This window comes from Sander vitreus, chromosome 21, assembly GCF_031162955.1.
Source record: "Sander vitreus isolate 19-12246 chromosome 21, sanVit1, whole genome shotgun sequence".
Lineage (NCBI taxonomy): Eukaryota > Metazoa > Chordata > Actinopteri > Perciformes > Percidae > Sander > Sander vitreus.
Window position 1 is genome coordinate 12858937 of NC_135875.1, and position 13844 is coordinate 12872780.

Consider the following 13844-nt stretch of genomic DNA (forward strand, 5'->3'; position numbering starts at 1 on the left):
AGCAATGAAACCACATGCAATGGATATGATGCGCGAAACCTGCCTTTGCCAGACACATTTAACAAATTATTACAATTGTCCCAGATAGAAATCTGTCTGTTTCGGCTGAGGTAAGGCATCTGTTCTAGATGGGCAGATTATGGGCCAGAGCCAGACGGTCCAAGCACGGCAACTGATGGATGAAACGAGGTGTCTCTCATGTGGTGTAAACCTGCACTGGAAGAAGTTATTTTGTCAAGTAGCCTAGTCATTAGCCAATTTATTTATGTGATGGCTTAAACCAAATAGAGGCGGACTTAACAGGTCGATAAAATATTGGACGCGTTAACTTACTTAAGGTATGTGGTGAAATGCTATAAAACACTTTTTTTGAACGATGTATAGGACATGCTGCACGACTATATGGTGCGAAATTGTTGCCAGACATTCCAATGTGGTGACACACACACACACACAGAGCCGCAGTTATTGTTCTCCTGTCCGCAGCTCAGTTGGCTACTGGGAGAGAAGATGCAGCATTCACGTGCTGTTGGATATTTTACTATTAGGCTCATATAAAACTAGGGGTGGGAAACACCAGAGGCCTCACGATACAATATCATTACGATACGTATGTCACGATACGATATTATTGTGAGTTTAAACATATTGCAATCTTCTGCGATATATTGCAATTTATTACCTTTTTTTCCCCAACTTCAATTTTTTTCCCAATTTCAAAATACTGTATGTCCCCAAAAGGAAACTTTGTCAACATCTGCTTTATCTAAAAAGATAAACTTATCTGTTTGTTCATCTCACTTCACTTTCATTGCTGCAAAATGGGATTGTCAAGCAGACGAACTGACCAACATATATATATAACATATATAATAATAGATCGATACTTGGCGTCTGTGTCTCGATCCAGTATTGCCAAGGAAAATATCGCGATACTATGCTGTATCAATTTTTTCCCTCACCCCTATATAAAACAGTCATGACAGGAGCATGATTAAATACATTATATCTTGCATTTATTACATAAATCAAACACTGAAGTAACAGTGACTTACCCTATATGCCTATAGCCTATAGGTGACATGAGTGACATACCATCTGTGCATTGCATATCTGCCTCCAAGTTCCCATCCAGTGCAGTGCACACAGCATGTTATAAATGGAAGCAGCACTGCCAACTAATTCTTCTTTGCTGGAATAACGCTATCTGGTCTTAGAGTTTTTCTGATTGTCCGATAATTTGTGCTACTAAATTAAGCAATATGCACCACATAAACACAATATAAACTACAATATAGGCTAATTAAAGTCTTATAACTACACAGTGCCCCTCTACGAGACAGGCACGAGATTAGGTAATAATGCAGGACACACCTTAGAAAATATTGTATGTTAGTGGTGCACATTCTGGAAACACATTAGCAAGTAATCAAATTATTTAAAAACAATTGATGAATCTAGGGCTTTAGGGGTCCCATTTTGCCAGGTTGGAGGGCAGTGTGTAACCGGTGTAACCTAACATACTGTTTATTATTACACTGTCCTCTGATTGTTACTGAGCTACCAGCCTGCAAAATAAAAATCTGTGGCATTCGTTGCTTTACTATTTATATAAAACATCACATACATCTTGTCCTATTTGCACAGTTTTCCCAGCACTTGGACTGACATGTTAGCTATACCTGGAACTATTACATCAATCAGATAGCCTATGTTTTACATAACTAATGAACAAAATGTCTGTTCTATGAGTCCTACAGTCGGCAAAATAGTACAAGGGGCTCGGGCCCATTTGACATAACCAAAAGACCTTTGAATCTTGATTTTTGAATTTGGAGTACAGTATTCCGAGGAGCACCTGAAGGTATCCGAGAAAGCGGTTTCCCACCGCAGCTCGAGCTACTGCATCAACTGTCTCGAGAGTTGTGAAGTGAGACATCTACCAAGAGTTAGCAGAACATGTGTTGAAGTAGTCAGTAGTATGCGAAGTTTACATTAGTTCTAACTGGATTTGACAACATTGGTCGGTAAGTTTGTGTCACCACATCCTCAAACTGTCACGTCAATACACGTTTAGACACCTTTTCATGGGTTGCGTTGCACGAGTCTTTTTGGTCGTGAGTGCGGTTTGTTTGTGAAGTTGCTTAAAGGTGTCAGTGGTTCCCAAATCCCGAAGTCACTCATCATTAGCTAAGCTTATAGTAATGTTTTAGCATTTGGGCTCGTCTGGTACTAGAAATGAATGTAACGTTAGTTAAAATGTGGTTGTTAGCTTGACTCATTTTATCCGGAACAGCAAACTGAAATAATCTCCTCTGAAACTCACAGCAGAAACACACTCTTACCAAATGAGGTTGCAGGCGTTTCTTTATGGGGGGGTCTCTTGGTGTTAAAAAAGCTTTCTAACTATTATATGTCATGGTTTGACAGATAATGGTGCTTACTCCGAGGTTCATTGTTATTTATGAAGGCTGTATCACTGACCGAGTTGTTTGTGTTTATTGACATCGAATACTGGCAAAAATTAAGGTAAATGGGATTTCTTTTTGCCTAAGCTGCTAACGTTAGCACCTTAAAGTTGTGTGTGCACTGCCGCATGTTTAGTTTTTTAGGTTGACAGGTCAGGCTATGTTTACTTAGGAAGAGTCGACCAGACATCCTTTGGGCACTGTGACCTTTAACCCTTTTGTATGTGATGTTGCAGCGAATGTTGCTTTAAACTGTGAAAAGTGAAATACAGCTCATAAGAATCAGATCCAGATCAGAATCGCTAACAGAAGAGCAGGAAGTCTGCCTTGTGTCTGTGGTTCACATGGGCAACTTATTTGAAAAAAATGCAGTCGATATGACCGTCTGACACACACTATAACAAGGCCATATTTACAGTGCAAAGTGAGAGGCCACAAGGAGAAAAGACACTCGAGATAATACTGTGGTTAACACGCAATGTTTTTTACAGACTGGATAATTATCTGTGTTAAGGGTTTTACTTCTGCACAAATTGATAATTTAATTTTTTTTAAATTGAATGTCTACTGCAATTACATGGGGAAAGTAACTACATTTACATACTGTGAATCGTTTTTTGAATCGAGAATTGTTTTTGAATCGAAAATCGATTTTGAATCGAACCGCAAGCCTAAAAATCGATATCGAATCGTGACATTTTCTGAATTGTGCACCCCCATTGATAATGTTTGCGTAGTGCATATTCATTCAACTTTCAGTTATTATGTGTCACGGTATATTGTGAATCGGCAGTTGGAGAGAAGGCGTGGTGATGTCTTGACAGGGATGGGAGACTGGTTGGACTTGCTGTTACAGGGTTTCCGCGGAGTCTTTAAAAAGTCTAAAAAATGTCTAAAATTTTAAAATCAAAATATTAGGCCATAAAAAGTCTTAAATTCACAAAAGTATTCTAGGTCTTCAATAATTTTAAACAGGTCTTAAATGTTCCTATGTCCATGTAACGCTACCTCTAATGCTCATTGAAATGTTTTTTATTTATTTTTTATTCTGTGGTGTAATTTGCTGTATATGTACAGATCATTATTACTCTGTGTCGCTTTTGTTCAATTTTAGTTGAAAAGGACTTTTGTGACTCTGCATTTCGTTGTACTTTTATGTTGTGATATAGGTCTTACATTTCATCCATAAAGGTCTTAATAAGTCCTACATTTGACTTGTTGAAACCTGCAGAAACCCAGTGTTATCTGCATTAGGGCATCCTTCTTTCCAGAAACTCCAGTAGGTGCTTCCCATTTGGTCAGCTGTGGAGCAGCTGCAGACTTTGTCTTGATGACATCACAGATTGTTCAGTGTCTGGTGTTGGAAGAGCATTAATTGTGGCGATAATTTTAACCTTTGACCTTTAAACATTGAGCAATTGTGGAAATGCACTCTTTTTGCTTTATGCTTCTCAAGCCAATGCTGCACTTTGATGATTACCTGTGTTTAGAAATTGAAGGTGCCCTAATAACAAAAGTTAGCCGATGTTTATTGTTTCTCGCCCAAATGTATTGCGCAAATCCTTGAGGTCTTAAAAACGTGCTGGATGCGTTTCAATGTCAAATGTTTTGGATATGTTTAATCCTGCATTGTTTCTAATGCTTATTTGTGTTTAACCTCCTCCAATTCAGCAGGATGGCGCGAAACCAGTGGCGGGAATGTGTATTGCGCTTTCTGTGTATTTGCACACGCATGTGTGTGCTCGGCTCATCCTAGTGTGCAACTAGTAAAAACATTGCTCCATAGTGCTGCTAGTGGTCATAACTCCACAGGGGACCTTAGGGGGTCTGCTCTGTTTGTGGCCACTGGCAGTAGACTTTCTGTCATAGCTGCATTCCTCTCATTTGGTGTTTAAATACAATTTGTCTCTCTTCTTTCATATTCCAAATTGTTTGCCCGCATTATTAAAGGAGCTAAAGGCTGCATTTCAATTCTTACATCAATCAATAGCTACTGTTATTTTACCTTTGCTGCATGTAATTCCCTCTCTCTCTCTCTCTCTCTCTCTCTCTCTCTCTCCCCCCTTTCCTGTCTTCAGCTGTCCTATCGAATAAAGGCCAACATTTCCTAAAAAATATACTAAGAAATAAATAAAATCTTGATTGTGGTTAGGCTAAGGCAGGGCTCTACAACGTTTTTTAAGCCAAAGACCCAGTAGCTGAAAGAGAGATGGAGCAGGGACCCCTTACTACGTATATTGTATAAAATGTAGTTGCATAATAAACTGGACCTACAATAATGTGTAGGGCGGCCTAATGTCTATACACATACCTTTTTATGGTGCATACAATACTAAGCTTTTAAAATAAAATGTGTTGGCATATTTGCATATTTATACATCATGTTTTAATGTTATAATGTGGCACAGTAAATCCTTAAGCTTAACTGTATCTGTGGATGGCTACCTTAGCTGTAGGCCAGTAAGCCTATCATCAATGTTTTGAACGTTACATTTTTTTTTTTTTTTTATCTTTACTGATAATATGTTGGATTCATGCATATAATAATGTATATTTTCAGACATAAACCATCAAACAATAATTTGGCGGCCGCCCTGCAGCTACTCTGAGGACCCCTTAGGGGCCCGGACCCCCCGTTGAAGATCTTTGGGCTAAGGCATACATTCTGTGGTCGCCATATGCTTACATAATATTTAGTCTATCCTCAAAACTTTTATGACATTCTTGAAATAAATATGTATGTTGTATGTTATATGAAAAACCTCTAACTGATAATGGTCTAATGGTCACAGTGAAGGTTTTGCACCAGTGTGACATGGACTGAGCTCACCATCTTTTCTACTGGCGTGGGCCACTTTTGTTATGCCTTAGCTCACACACACACACACACACACACACACACACACACACACACACACACACACACACACACACACACACACATCCACTGTGAAGATACAGTCACCCCTTCTTGAGTCAGCCCTCTTCCTCTGTTGTTACACTACATGTAATGCATGGACAAACAGATACTCTCACACACACACATAGAGCCCCCCCCCCCCTCTCTCATTCTGTGCACTTTCCACTGGCGTCTCTCTCTGCCCTGCCCTCTAATCAATGCCATATGTTCTCCAGGTCCCTCGCATGAAAAGTCTGTTCTGTTTGCAGTACTGTTCCCAGCGTAACCAGCCTCTCACTTTGTTACTGGCAGAGGGAGAGTGTTGAGAATGAAAGGTAACCTGCTACAGCTTGCAGGTTGATGTTTCATCCATTTAACTTTATTTTTTATTTTTTTGCTTTTTTCACTGTCTGTCTGATTCTGATGGAATCAGTATTGTCTCCAGGGCGATGCAAGTTGGTAATGGGATGGCGGATAGTTTTCTTTCGCCTAAATCTTTAGCGTAGTTGTTTCAGTATTCATGAGCTGTCCTGGTGGCTGGTTTGAATCTACATGAATAGCCTTGATCTTTCCTGACACATCAGTGTTTAAGAATTTCAGGGTGTGCAGGTTTCACATCGCCTCATTTATTATAAAAAAAAAAAAAGAACCATGCTGTCCAGGAGGCCAAAATGGGGCAACTCAAGGTCCCAACCCAAAAATGTAATAAAACTACCTTCAAATGAAGGGTATACATACTTCAAATTCTCCTAATAAGGGGATGCCATCCTGTTTTATATGGTTGGTTATATGGATAAAGTACAGATTCCATTCAGCTAGGATTTCTTCACAGAAATTGAACAGGCCATCAGATGGAACGCCGTTTTTCATCTGTTGTTACTCACTTGAGCTGTGATTCTCTGCCCAATGCTGGCTGGGTTCGACCCACTGGGTCTGGGCCAATTCCAGCTCTTTGAATTTGCTCCACCTTTCACTTACGTTGGGATTCAAGGCACCGTTTACTGGTTACTGCAGTAAAAATGGATTGACTGATTGTTGTTGATGGCTGCCTGACTCCAATGTGTAATTAATGAGAAGAAATCTACAATTTGCGGTTAATGTCGGATGGTTAAAACTTTAAATATTCAAGGTGGATTTAGATGATTTTGAATAAAAATCAGGTATTTGCAGCGTTGCGACTCATTCAATGCTTCAGTGGTTCAGGTTTGGGATGGGTTGACACAGAAACCATGATAGTTTTATTATCTTAAATTGATTTCACCTTTTATTCATTCAGGCAAGTCAAGAACATGTCCTTATTTGCAATGGCGGCCTGACAAAAGGTTTGAATATTAACCTGGTCCAATTAGCGCTCAGCCAGATCCCTCAGTCGTTTGGACAATAATGCAAAAATTCAACTTAATATATAACTTACATATTTTGTAATCAGAAAGATTCACATGACTTTTGTTTTTATTAGTGGATTTTCCCCTTATATTCTATAGCACTTTTTAACTTCCCAGCTGCACGGACCTCTCCCTTATCTAGGCTAGGACTTGTACTGCATGGTAACATATGTCCGTTTCTTTTCAACGGTGACCCGTTTAAGGAATGTAATTCTATTGTAGTCATATGATGCGTCTTTTCTTCTCTGACCCCCTGTGTTAGAGAGAGGGATGGGGGGGGGGGGCTTTTCATGAAGCGTGCGTTATAATACTGAAGATTTAAAGGGCACTCTGCAGGATTTTCTTTTACTGGCTCTTTACCACGATTTGATTTCCAATACACACAATCTCCAATACCTTTTATCCAGCGTGATTCATATTCTTCTTTAGTATGCCCAGAGCTCTTAATAAGCCATCACTGTGCAGTGTGCACTGTGGCTTGGATGCCCATCAAAGAGCATGATGCATAAATAGTCAAAAGTTCTTCTTCACCGGTTACTGTTGTCTTAGTAGTTTTGTTTAGAATTTTTATATCGTTCCAGGGAGTATTTACCAATAGTTAACATTTGATGTAAGTTTATTTTTTTCCAATACCCAATTCAGTGGTTGAGGCTAGATTAAGACTGATGGCAGTACCAAGTATGTTACCAGTGCGTCCCTAGTTGCATTAATGTTCTCTAACGTACACGTATATTCTTTCTACGGGATCGTTTTTTCCTTATTTCCCCTTCTTGCTAGTCTTGTTGTTCTTAGATCGTGAATGGAATTCAAATTAGTTAGTTTTTGGCACTTTCTTAGGCATCACCAAAGCATCCGTGACTGAAAAGATAATCTAATTGAAATCTGTGTTTTCACCGCGTGACTGTTTCGTTGCAGTTGGGTGACACCAGTTGGAGCGTCGCTCTATTGTACTTTATTTCCCCGTGGCCCCTACACAACAGAGAAGGGGATTCCTTCTCCCCCTGACCTGCTTATAATGCTGGTGGAATGCTAAAGATCCAATGCCAAATCTTAGTATGAAGTATTTAGTGGAGTATTTTGGAGGCTCAGGAGGATAAGTATTATAAATGTAAATATATTTTTAATGTCATTTACTCTCTATTTTACTTTCCTTATCCACTGACTGTGAGGTATCAAAGTAAGCTTAACAATTAAAGGTTACTGCCAGTAATTATTGGGGCTGCTTTCTACCTCACTGATTGGCTCTACTTTCCTGCACTCCCTGTGAAGTTGGACCTAATCACATACCAGGCCATGAGTCATCGTTTGGATGAGTTGTGAAATAATCCCTCGTGAATGAACATTAGAAAAAAGGCTTTTATGTAAGCACGAAGGCCTCCTGTTAGTGGGAAAAACAATGATTTAGGACAGGTTCAAAAACTCTTTCGATCCTGAGACACAGACACAAACTCATTATAACAACTTGTTACTCATTTTAATTGACCACCCATGAGGTTATTACACATGGGGCATTAGTGTTCACATCCATAATTTCAGTAAGTGGTTGAATGTCTCAACTTAAAAAAAACAAAACAACAACAACTGTGGTCTGCTTTAGAAATGGGTCAGATTTGGATTCAAATATAGCCGTTATCTACCATTTGTTTATGAAGTGCTTTAGGCGAACATGTTAAAAGTTTCCTACTTATACATCCTTCAAAATACAGTGACATCACATTAGAGTCCTCGCCTCATTTAAGTTACTGTTCAGTGTCGGCATGTATCTCTACCTCTGAGGCCATTAATGGTGCCAGTGTAGTGGCCTTTCACCACCACTGAACAAAGGTTATAAAACACATTTGTCATAAAATTGTAATTTTGATAATGTGACAGTCATTGATATTTTCACTTCATGGCCTTGAGATGCTCTTAAAATTGAGATTAGATTAGATTCAACGTTATTGTCATTGTGCAGAGTACAAGTACAAAGACAACGAAATGCAGTTTGCGTCCAACCACAACTGCAAAAAAAGCAGAGAAGTGCAATGTGATATACAAAGTATAGACAGGTGGTGCACAGGCAGGACAAGAACTATGTTGCAGTGTTATAAGAGCAGAATAAATATGGCTATGTAATATGAACAATGTATGAACAACATGTACAGATATGTGCAATGTAGTAGCAGTGACATTATAATAGTAGTAAGAATAATATAGGCTAGATATATGCAGTGTATTAGCAGAATATAAAATAAGAAAAACAGAGTAAATACGGATATTCTGTATGAACCATATAGACAGATATGTACAGTATAGTACAGTGTGGTAACATTATAAGAGTAGTAAGAAAAAGTATATGTGCAGGATGAATAGTATACTTAAAGTCACTAGTAAAACTTGAGACTTCACTGATGTCGATCTGTGAATGTCACACTGCACCACTTATACTGTAACATGCCTTGCATGTAAAAGCAACATTTTTATTACGTGGTGTAAGCTCCAAAACTAATTATACTGTACGTCATTTTCGATGTGTGGCAGTTAGGAAATACCCTTTTGAGAAAAATTAAGAAACAACAGACGTACACCCACAAATACAAAACAAATATAATACAGTTTGGTTGTTCACCATCTGATTCTGATTATATCCCGTTTCTTCAGGACTGTCAGAGGTGCTGAGATCATCCCCTTTTGCTCTCATCAACATGTGTTACACTTTATTGCAGCACGGATAATGTTGGTAACATTTCTCTTTTAAAGCACGATGAGCAGACAACTCCTTATTTAATCAGGTTTTTCCAGTAGTGCGTCTTAGATCACAGTTTTCCTGGGCTTCTATTGAAGTATACAAGCTCCTTAAAAGCAGTATACAAGCCCATGTTCAAACTTCTGCCATTTTTGAAAGAAATTATTTCCTCAAGTATTTTTTAATATTCCTTAAATTCAGATAATTCAGCCTGTTTAGGATAGTCTAAAATACAACGAAGAGCATATGTGCTATAGTTTAAGTCTCCGCTGGTTCATGGGTCGACGACAAAACGTAAACATAAACCCCTCTCTAAAATGGCAACTTAAAAAAAAAAAACATTTCTTAAAATGTTGAACTATTGCTATAATGTTGAGGATTAATCATCACTCTTAAAAAGTGTGTGTATAATACAGTACCAACATAGATATACAGTATCTCATTAGGACAGAAACCATTCCTAATTATGTCATGAATTGAATGAGTTATGTGTTTCACTGCAGTCCTTTGTTGTGTGCTGTAACTGTCAGTCAGATCAGATGACTGTCAAGGAACACATTTATATCAACAAACGTCAAAAAACACATTCTGATTGGCTGCTTGGCTGCTGAACTTGCAGGCCAACTGTGAAAGGCCCATCCCTTATGTCTCTCTCTCTCTCTCTCTCTCTCTCTCTCTCTCTCTCTCTCTCTCTCTCTCTCTCTCGTTCACTCTCCCTCTCTGTTGCCCTCAGTTGACAAGTTAGTGAGCGGGAATTCTGATTCACCTGAAAAACCCTGGAGCATAAGATTAACAGGACTTTTTACAAGGAGATTTGCCTACATTAATGTAAGTATTAACATTAAGATATACCTAATCTAATTATATATACCTTATTATAGGACTATCTTTTTTTTAATTTTTTTTTTGTCATTGAGCTATTGTCTAGGAAAATAAGCCTGGTATTATGTGTGCCATGTGTTAGACAATATTTTATATAATACAACAAGTGATTTTCTTGGTCAGTGCACTTGTCACTCTGTGTGACCTGGTTTCCCGGCGTGTGTGTGTGTGTGTGTGTGTGTGTGTCTGTGTCTCTGTCTGTGTCTGTGTCTCTGTCTGTCTGTCTGTGTTTTTGGCCCAAGGCTAAGATTTAGCCTGAGAGCGCCATTTGCTTTCCTAGTCAGGGTCACAGTTCAGCTGATAACAAGAGATACTTTGAACTGTGTTTGGTGGGTGTGCGTGGTTGTTTGTTAGGTTTACTAACTGCAGACATTTGATCATTCTTGTAAATAGCAGTTCTCTAGTCAGTATTTGTGAATTTCACCTTTTGGAATAATCACATAGTAGGTCTACTTAGACTAATTGAACAGCTGTAGCACATTGTATATCAAACCTTGCTTGGTCCACATGCTTCCATTTTAAGTAACCACAGTGTGGAAATGCTATCCTGTTGCTAATTTCAGAGTGTTTTTAAATTAGCTTGATGGCAAGCACAGCTGTCTATCATGCCCCTAGGCACATAGCTTCATGATTTAAAGCTGCAGTATGCAACTTCTTGCCTAGAGTAGCCAGAATGTTATGCTAGCCTCGCCCTCCTGACCCATAATTGGACAGGTTCATGACCTAACATATGTCGTGTGTCGGTTGTTTGTGTCCCCAAATGACATCAGCCTTAATGTGACAGCTAGCATTAAGTATGTACAGCCACAACCTTAGCTGAAGCAGATGATGATGAACACAGATGGTTCCCAAATAGAACTTTGTTGTTTTCCATGTTTTTTAATTGCATCTTGTCTGCAAATTTAGTTTCACTGCACTTTCGTTTCTCATTGCTCCTCCCAATTCTAGTAGTTGCTAAGACTTGTCCTGTGCTACGGTTGCTAATCTCTCTTTTATAACTACACCCATGTAAAAAATCATACATGCCTAACTTGATGTATGATTTCAGGCAATTGGGAATCTAGGTATGACAGCACAGGTACACAGTACAAGAAATATGAAGAAGATATGATTGGAATTATGATTTGAAGCCAAAAGGTTAGGGTTTTGTGAATGACATCAATAACACAGGCATTGGGGGAAGATATTGTACACTGTCTGTCACATAGTAGTGGCTAAACATATTCTTTGCCAACTTTTGATATATCTGGTTTGACCTGTTAGTTGACTGTGACACATGCAGGTGAGAGTCTTACTGTTATGAATCTGAATGGCTCTCACCATTGTGAAGAACAGAGTTCTCAGAAAATGTAATCTGACATGAGTTCTGATAACTTGCTTATAAAGACATGGACTTCTGAAAACTGCCTTGATTTTCATTTGCTCAGCCGCGGTGGAGATTCTTCCCTCAGTGAATATTGTCCTATTTTGTCTGAGGTGTTTTCTTCAGCATATGACTCATGAGTAAGGTGTCTCCTTTTAATCAGCAGTGTAGCTCAAGGCAAAATGCTCCCATGTCATGCAGTATCAGTTATAGTCAGAGGTATATTGTGCCACTGACAAATTGAAATCCATTATTTACCTTGGAGCTTTTAGTTAGTCAAATTATTTGGGCTAATATCCTGCATGTTTGCATCTTTTTAATTATGGGTTTTGTTTTGGTATTAATTATATTTCATAAAATACTATAAGATGAACTTTATTGATACTATGCAGGGGAAATTCATTATTTTTCGATTTTTTTTTATGTAAGACAGATCAATAGGTTATTAAAGGTAGATATTATGAGCACCCCATGATCACCAAACCTGCTTTTTTGCAGTGCTGATGTGCCAATTGTAATGTGTAATATTAATTCAAATGTTTACATTTTCAATGGGAAGGCAAAATTTGGTAAAAGAATGAGCGACTACATTCCATTAACTAGTTTAGCATGTTTTGTCATGAGGTCTTTTTTATTAGCTCCATTATATTGATTGTTAAAGTCCATTTTGTATAAAAATACTTAATGTAACCACCTTCTCTGGCCTACTCCAAAATTTCATTTTTAGTTGACGTTTATTAGCTTCTGGGAAATTCGGGATTTTAGTCTCTTATTTCTTATTACAGAAGTGGCTCACACTTTAAAAGCTGTTTCATAAACTCCAGTAAAACAACAATGATGCCTAGTGATCAATGCAGGTCTGTTTTGTTTTTGTAAACATACCGCTGGATTCCATTGATTCACAATGCCATTTTAGATGTGTGAAACAATGTTCTAGCAATGAACAAAATGAGCATACGTCAAGCAGTGGCATCGCTGAATGTCCTATTATCAAAGGTTAACTTTTTTTGAGGTATCAAATCAGTGTTCTGAAAAGGCTACAGCTCAGCTTAGCTGCAAAGACGAGGAAGTTGTATGAAAGTTGGGTGAGCTCATGAATGGAGTCTGTTTCATCCCTTTGGCTCAAGTTCTGTCTGTGTGAATGTAGCACAGAGCCTTGAAAAGAGGCTGCAGACATCCAACACAGACAACTTGGTGTGTGTGTGTGTGTGTGTGTGTGTGTGGGTGGGGGGGGGGGGCACAAGAATGCCTTGACTGCTTGATTTACTGAGGATCAATGAGTTGAGCCCTTTCCTCCCTATTTGTATTTGTCTTTCTCTCCCACACTAAAAGTGTAGCTGGTCCTCCCTCTCTGGGTCAGACCACATTCCTACAGTAGCCCACGCATTTTGGCAGGGAATTCAGGGCTGTGGTCGCTGTAATTATGAGGTTTCTGGCACTACTTTTTGGGATTTATACATCGCTGGCCACCGTTGACGATACCAGAACCACACAATTAGTATGCGTGCATGTTGTGGGTGAATGTGTCTGTTATTGATCTATTTCATGCAAGCATGGTGCTTAACTAGTCTCTGTCTAGCTCTTATTTATTATCCTACCAGTGTGCTAGATTGATCTAGACAGAATACGTGAAATGAAATCAGTTTTTTTCTGAGATATTGGATAAAGGACATCATTTCCTATTTATTGTCGAGCTGTGTGATGAAAGCCAGTCACTGAACGTGGACTGTTTAGTGTCATAGGCATTGTTAGCTTTCTTCTTTTCCAACTGGCATTCTACTGAGTTTGCATAATTGCCGTCTTTTTAACAGTATGTGCTTTCATTAAAGACAAGAGTCTTGTATTTCAAGATTGCTGCAATATCAAAAGTAAAAAAGCTGTTTCTGATAATTGAAATGAAATACGTTGATAACATCAACGAGTGTTTGTGTTGGAGGAGGACGAAAGTTTAGGGTAGTATCAGTGTTTGATTGTTTAAAGTTTGTACGTATTTACTAGCATTGAAAACTCAAAGCACGTTGTTACATTTAACACTAATAACAGTCAAATTAATCACGATTGCACACACGTTCTGGAATCCAGAAAGTTTGTTTCCACCTGGATTTTTGTTTTCATTTTGTTT

The 13844-nt window shown here is 38.6% G+C and overlaps 1 protein-coding gene across 5 annotated transcripts in view; it reads left to right on the forward strand.

Moving 5' to 3' along the window:
* The first annotated feature begins 1921 nt into the window (after window positions 1-1921).
* The window catches only part of plce1 (phospholipase C, epsilon 1), an 80892-nt gene continuing 68969 nt past the window's right edge, over window positions 1922-13844 (forward strand). For 4 of the 5 annotated variants that reach the window (XM_078278561.1, XM_078278563.1, XM_078278564.1 and 1 more), the window contains exons 1-2: window positions 1922-2027; window positions 10211-10305. The gene's annotated coding sequence lies outside the window, so the exon portion shown is untranslated. The remainder of the gene's footprint in view (window positions 2028-10210; window positions 10306-13844) is intronic. The other variant, XM_078278562.1, reaches the window with a different exon arrangement.